Raw genomic sequence first — 7,204 nt, forward strand, 5'->3', positions numbered from 1 at the left:
ATAAATCCAGGGCATGGTAAAAAATGGAGGGGTGACTGTCTTTATTGTCACCTCAGATCATGTGAGTTGCCAGATGAACACAGATTTGCCTTTTGTTTGAGAATTAGGGCTTTGTTTGGCCTTGAGAGGGGCACATCACTTTGTGGTATTCTTAATCATAAGGAAGTAATACAGGAACCCAAAGTAAGAAGTCTACAAAATAACTGGCTTTCATTCTTCAAAAATGCCAAATTCATGAAAGACAATGACTGACAAACTGCTTCTAATTAAGGAGGCTATAGAGAGATGAAAACTGAGTTCATGTGTGATCCTGATTGGACCACGGGTTAGGACAGATAATTATCTTACATAAAAAGACATTTTTGGGAGAATTGGCAAAGCATACATGATCTGTTAACCAGATAACTGTATTAGATTAAATTTTATAAATTAATAATTGATTTCCTATTTACTAATTATAATTATTATGTTTTTATTTATGAATTGTATTCAGGGTAAATTAAGTAACCTGATTTTCATAATTGTACTAGGATTATGTGTAAAAATGTTCTTGTTCTTACAAAAGCATACTGAGTATTTTGGAGTACTGTGGCATTGGCACCTGCAATTCCAAAATCATTCAGAAAAATCATATGTAAATACATATAGGCATTTATATGTGTGTGTTCAAATTTGAATGCCAATTAATATAAAAAGATAAATACAGTGCTCGCTTCGGCAGCACATATACTAAAATTGGAACGATACAGAGAAGATTAGCATGGCCCCTGCGCAAGGATGACACGCAAATTCGTGAAGCGTTCCATATTTTTACAAACTGAGGGTTGCTGGGGGGAGGGGGTTTGGGAGAAGGGGGTGGGATTATGGACATTGGGGAGGGTATGTGCTTTGGTGAGTGCTGTGAAGTGTGTAAACCTGGTGATTCACAGACCTGTACCCCTGGGGATAAAAATATATGTTTATAAAAAATAAAAAATTAATTAAGATAAAAATAAATAAATAAATAAATAAATAACAAAGAAAAGATAAATACAGTAAGTGATTGGTATTTGCTGTCTAGAATTTCCCACTTTTATTACATATTTATGTTGCTTTAAATATTTACATAATGTTTTTGTGTATTAGGCATTCAAAAGCCCACAGTATGTCATCTAGTGCCAATAAAAATTGACTATTGTGATCTTGGGATGCCTGGATGGGTCAATCGGTTAACATCTGACTCTTGATTTCAGCTCAGGTCATGATCTCTGTGTTGTGAGATCGAGCCCAGTGTCTGGCTTGTCCCGTGTCTGGCTCCCATGCAGGCTGCTTGGGATTCTCTTTCTCCATCTCCCACTCCCCCAGCTTGCCTCTCTCTCTCTCTCTCTCTAAATAAACAAATGAAAAAATCTTTAAAAAAAAGTTGCTGCTATGATTTTGAGTAATAAATGAATGTGTAATATTTTTGGTTAACCAACATAAGTTGTTATAGTTTGGGCTGAATGCTTTTAATAATATTCCAAGGCAGTACACTAAGAATATACAAGTATAGTCCAAAATGTCTAATAATCATGCTGCAAATTAATAGAAGAAGAAAATAGGTAATGTGAATTTTTAAAATTACAGCCTTCCACTAGAAAAACGTCTTTTTAAAATTTATTTTTAGTATTTTAATAATTAGAATGAATTGGGATACCTGAGTGGCTCAGTCAGTTAAGGGTCTGACTCTTGATTTCAGCTCAGGTCATGATCTCAGGGTTGTGAGATTGATCCATATGTTGGGTTCCTTGTTGGCTTGATTTCTCTCTATCCCTCTGCACCCCCCCCCCACTGCTGCTCACACATTCTCTTTCTCTAAAAGAAACAAAATAACAACAAAAAAAGCTAGACTGAATCATTGAAACTATTAATCAATATTTTTGTAATTTCCATCCATGTGTGATAGAACACTTTATATCATATTATTTTATTCAATTTTTTCTAATCATAATATTGTGATTAGAGTACATTACCAATGAATATTTTCACTGAATAAGTACATAGTTATAAGAACAGTGAGTATGTAATATAAAAAAATATGTTTACCTTATTTTGGAAACACAAAAAGTTGAGTTCCATTAGCTTAAAATGTTTGAGTACAGGAACAGACTATGTGAGATGTGGGGGACAATGCTATTGAGAAGAGGCAGAAAATAATGTCTTCTGAAAAATCATTGTGCTTTAGAATAATTCTTTCTTCTTCAAAGTCTAAATTAACAAGTCTCCCAATATAGAAACACAGGAAAGAAAAGATGTATGAAGAAATCATGCTGCAAATTATTTAATGTATTCTACTTCCAAGTATTATTGAAACATTTACTACAATTTATATATGATATGAATTTCCTGGATACTAACATTTTATACTGCATGTTGCAGTATCTCTTTAAAAAAATGTATTCAAGGGGCGCCTGGGTGGCTCAGTGGGTTAAAGCCTCTGCCTTCAGCTCAGGTCATGATCCCAGGGTCATGGGATCAAGCCCCGCATGGGGCTCTCTGCTCTGCAGGGAAGCCTGCTTCCTCCTCTCTCTCTCTCTCTGCCTGCCTCTCTGCCTACTTGGGGTCTCTGTCTGTCAAATAAATAAATAAAATCTTTAAAAAAAATGTATTCAAGCAAATATCATTCCAAAACTCATAAAAGTAACTGGTTAATGAATTAAGCTTTAATGCTTTTGACAATTTTTTGGTGATCTTTTCCATTCCAGTGAGGCAAGATCTTAAAATTCTAAAAAGAAATGTCAAATTTAAGAAAAACAGACACAGAGTGTTTCATTTTGCAATACTGAATATACTTGAAAGGAGACCTCTTCTTTCTTATTTGGCTTCTAAATGTCATTTTACATAAAGTAACACACGTGTATCTGTCTTGCCCCACCTCACTTTTTGATTTTTATCTATTAAATGTATCATTTTGTGAAAAACATATTATCCATAGATGAAGCTTCCTGAATGGGTCTTTTATTATTTCAAAAAGGCAAATAGATTAGCCTGAGCTTTTTAAAGTTACAGCTTTATTCTTCTTTGCAAAATGCCCTGAAAACACAGTGACAAATATAACAATTTCCTAAGTGATACTAGGGTGAGTGTCAAGGGAATTTTATGTTATCTTTTACACAAATAACAGACATATAATTTCTATATGATGGAAGCTTGATGATTAAGTGTAATGGGGACAAAAAAAAGTTCCTTAATCTGAGATTTAAGATGAGTTTCAGCAGTCAACAAAACTAAAAGGCAACCTATGGAATGGAAGAAGATATTTGCAAATGATATATCAGATAAAGGGCTAATAGTACCCAAGATATATAAAGAACTTATCAAACTCAACACCCAGAAAACAAATAATATGGTCAAGAAATGGGCAGAAGACACAGACTTCTCCGAAGAAGACATCCAAATGGCCAAAAAACACATGAAATAATGCTCAACATCACTCAGCATCTGGGAAATACAAATCAAAGTCACAGGATACCTACCACCTTACACCAGTCAGAATGGCTAAAATAAGGAAACAACAAATGTTGGCAAGGATGCGGAGAAAGGGGAACCCTTTTACACTGTTGGTAGGAATGCGAGCTGGTACAGCCACTCTGGGAAAGAGTATGGAGATTTCTCAAGAAGTTAAAAATAAAGTTACTCTTAAAAAAAAAAAAAAAAAAGATAGAGTTACCCCACGACCCAGTAATTGGACTACTAGGTATTTATCCCAAAGATACAGATGTAGTGAAACAAAGGGAGACCTGCACCCCAATATTCATAGCAGGAATGTCCAACAGGTAAACTGTGGAAGGAGCTGAGATGTCCTTAGACTGATGAATGGATAAAGAAGATGTGGTGTATATATATACAATGGAGTATTACTAGTAATCAGAACGGATGAATACTTACCATTTACATTGATGTGGATGGAACTGGGGGGTATTATGCTAAGTGAAATAAGTCATTTAGAGAAAGTCAATTATCATATGGTTTCATTCATATGTGGAATATAAGAAACAGTGCAGAGGACCATAAAGGAAGGGAGTGAAGACTGAATGGAAAGAAACTGGAGAGGGAGACAAATCATGAGAGACCCTTAACTATGGGAAACAAACTGAGGGTTGCTGAAGGGGAGGTAAATGGGAGGGATGGTAATTGGGGGGAGCATTAAAGAGGGCATTTGATGTGATGAGCACTGGGTATCATATCAACTGATGAATTATAGAACACTACATCTGAAATTAATGAAAACAAGCAAACAAACAAACCCCCCAAACCAAAATGAGTTTCGTAATTAGGAATACTATATAGATTTGTATAATTGGAAGGTCACACAGCCTTCATTGTCCTGTTTTCTTTATTTCACAGAGTTGGTAAGGATGCATGTATTCTTGTGTATGCATGCACATATATGTGTAAGTATGAGTACTTAAGTGAGTATTTATATATGCAAATATATATGTACATACACATGCATATGCAGATGTACCTGTATATTTCCTCTCCAATAAAAGCAATGTGTTTTTTTCCTGAAAGCAGAATGGGCATTTCTTTCTTTGGTCAGTTCAGTTCATTTACTTGGAAAGCTCTTCTTGCCCATCACTCCGTCTGTGGCAACACACTTCCACTGGGCTCCTAATCTAATCATGCCACGTGGTAGAGCTATTTTTACCTATTTTATCTTGATGCTCCATGCTGGCTCCTTATAGTTAAGAACCTGATTTCTTCCATCTTATTTACTTCAGTGTCTCATAATTAGTAGCTCAAAAACTCTTTGCTATATGGATGAGTGAGTTTTGGCCACATCATTTAAAGTACCTTATTTCCTTTATCATCTCTGCTTGAAAACAGGTTTGCAGTTTGTTTGATGCAATGTTCTCACAGATGCTGCGAGGTAAGTGCTCTATAAAGGCCCCATGGAAGGATTTATACCTGAAGATTTATACCTGTTTTTCATTTCTTCTGCTGCTTTAGTGGTTTATTTAGGGAGGCAAATGATAACATCTGAAGCAGTGCAAGACATCAGATCATTATAATGAAAAGTTTGAGCCTCATTTCAGTTTCTTTTCATGAGCTAAATAAAATAATAATATCTACCTCATAGGTTTTCTAAAAGAAAAATGAAATGATGCATGTATAATACTTAGCAAAGGACAGGCACATAATAAGCGGTCAATAATGTCAGAATAATAATAAAGAACCTTATTTTTTAACAAATGAAGAAAGTTTATGCTAGGCAAAAGAACCTGAGAATTACTTCTATGGTTAGAATAAATTTATGTTCTTTTTCTCCCTGACTGTGGGCTTTATACCTATTGTTGTTACAAAGTTATTAATAGTGTTCCTTGCTACTTTCAAGAAGTTTTCTAGTCTGGAAATAAGTTATGTGATCACCCTACTTCTCTCTTTTTTCATTCCCTTATTATGTTTAAAAGTATTATTGAGTCATCTACAGATAATAGATATGACAAATCCCTAGAACCCAAATAAACGAAGTGGCCAAGTATTACTGTTTTCTTTTTCTTTCTCTTTAGGAAGAAAATGAACTAAGTTTTAGGTTATGTCACAGGAAAATACCTTGCTAAGTTTTAGGAATAATTCTATTCTCTATTTTTCCTAAATAGTAATTTTAAGAATGCACATGCCTTTTTGTTTTAATATTAAAAACTACATTATTTCACTACACGTTCAGCTTGTTAACAAAATTGAAACAGAAGTATCTCAGTTTTTAGTTTTGATTTTTTGATTTTTTAGGAAAACTAGAAAGCTAAAAAAGACAAAAACAAAAATATAATTAAACAAACAAGACTGTAAGTACATTAAGAAATCCAAAATCAAGCCCTACTCCCTCCCATCTACAAAATGATATCTAAGATGAGTAGGAGTACAGCATGGATATTCATTATTTTTTAAATGGGGCTTGACAATGTATATTTTTATTTTTAAAACTTTTTGGTGATTTTAGAAAATTAAATTTTTAAAGTTTTTTTTTCAAGCTCTTATTTAAAATCTAGTTAGTTAAAATACAGTGTAATTATTAGTTTCAGGTACAGAATTTAGTGATCCATCATTTATATACAACACCCAGTGCTCATGGCCGCATATGCCCTCCTTAATCCCCATCACCTATTAAGCTCATCACCCCACCTACCTCCCCTCTGGTAACCTTCGGTTTGTTTCCTATAGTTAAGAGTTTGTTTCCTGGTTTGTCTCTCTCTTTTTTATTCCCCTGTGTTTATTTCTTTTGTCTCTCTTCCACATGAATGGAATCAAATGGTATTTGTCCTTCTCTGACTGACTTGTTTCACTTAGCATTGTACTCTTTAGCTCTATCCCCCTTGCTGCAAATTGCAAGATCTCATTCTTTTTTTATGGCCGAGTAATATTCCATTGTATGTACAAACCACATCTTATCCATTCATCTGTCAATGGACATTTAATGCAATTATCATCACCAGCAATTTTCACAGATTTAGAACAAATAATCCTGAAATTTGTATGGAATCACAAAAGACCCAAAATAGCCAAAGCAATCTTGAAAAAGAACAGCAAGAAACAAAACAGATAAACATAGGGGAAGGGAAAATAAAATAAGATAAAAACAGAGAGGGAGACAAACCATAAGAGATACTTAGCTATAGGAAACAGACTGAGGGTTGCTGGAGAAGAGGTGGGTGGTGATATGGAGTAATTGGGTGATGGGGATTAAGGAGGGCACTTGATGTAACCAGCATTGGTGTCGTATGGGACTGAGGAAGTACACAATTCTACCTCTGAAACTAATACACTATATGCTAATTAAGTTGAATTTAAATAATTTTTTTTTTAAATGAAGAACTTGAAAAACGCTGTGGACGTCACAATTCAGACTTCAAGTTATATTACAAAGCTGTAGCGAACAAGGGGCACTTAGGTGGCTCAGTTAAGTGTCCAACAACTCATTCCAGCTTAGGTCATGATCTCAGGGTCAAGAGACCTGGGTCCTGGGACAGAGCCATGCTCAGTGGGGAAATCTTCTTATTCTTGTACCCATCCCCCTGCTCATGCTTGCTCCCTCTCAAATAAACAAATAGATAAAATAAAACAAAAAAAGATGTAGTGAACAATACAGTATAGTACTGACACAAACACAGACACATAGATCAATGGAACAGAATAGAAAACCCAGAAATGGACAAATGAATATATGTAAAAAAAAATTACTCAT

At 34.6% G+C, this 7,204-nt stretch overlaps 1 non-coding gene across 1 annotated transcript; it reads left to right on the top strand.

Moving 5' to 3' along the window:
- The first annotated feature begins 705 nt into the window (after positions 1 to 705).
- On the top strand, positions 706 to 812 carry LOC116594558. The gene has a single exon (XR_004287274.1). It is a non-coding gene; the product is annotated as a U6 spliceosomal RNA (small nuclear RNA).
- Positions 813 to 7,204: the final 6,392 nt, after the last annotated feature.

The sequence above is a fragment of the Mustela erminea genome, chromosome 6, assembly GCF_009829155.1.
Source record: "Mustela erminea isolate mMusErm1 chromosome 6, mMusErm1.Pri, whole genome shotgun sequence".
Lineage (NCBI taxonomy): Eukaryota > Metazoa > Chordata > Mammalia > Carnivora > Mustelidae > Mustela > Mustela erminea.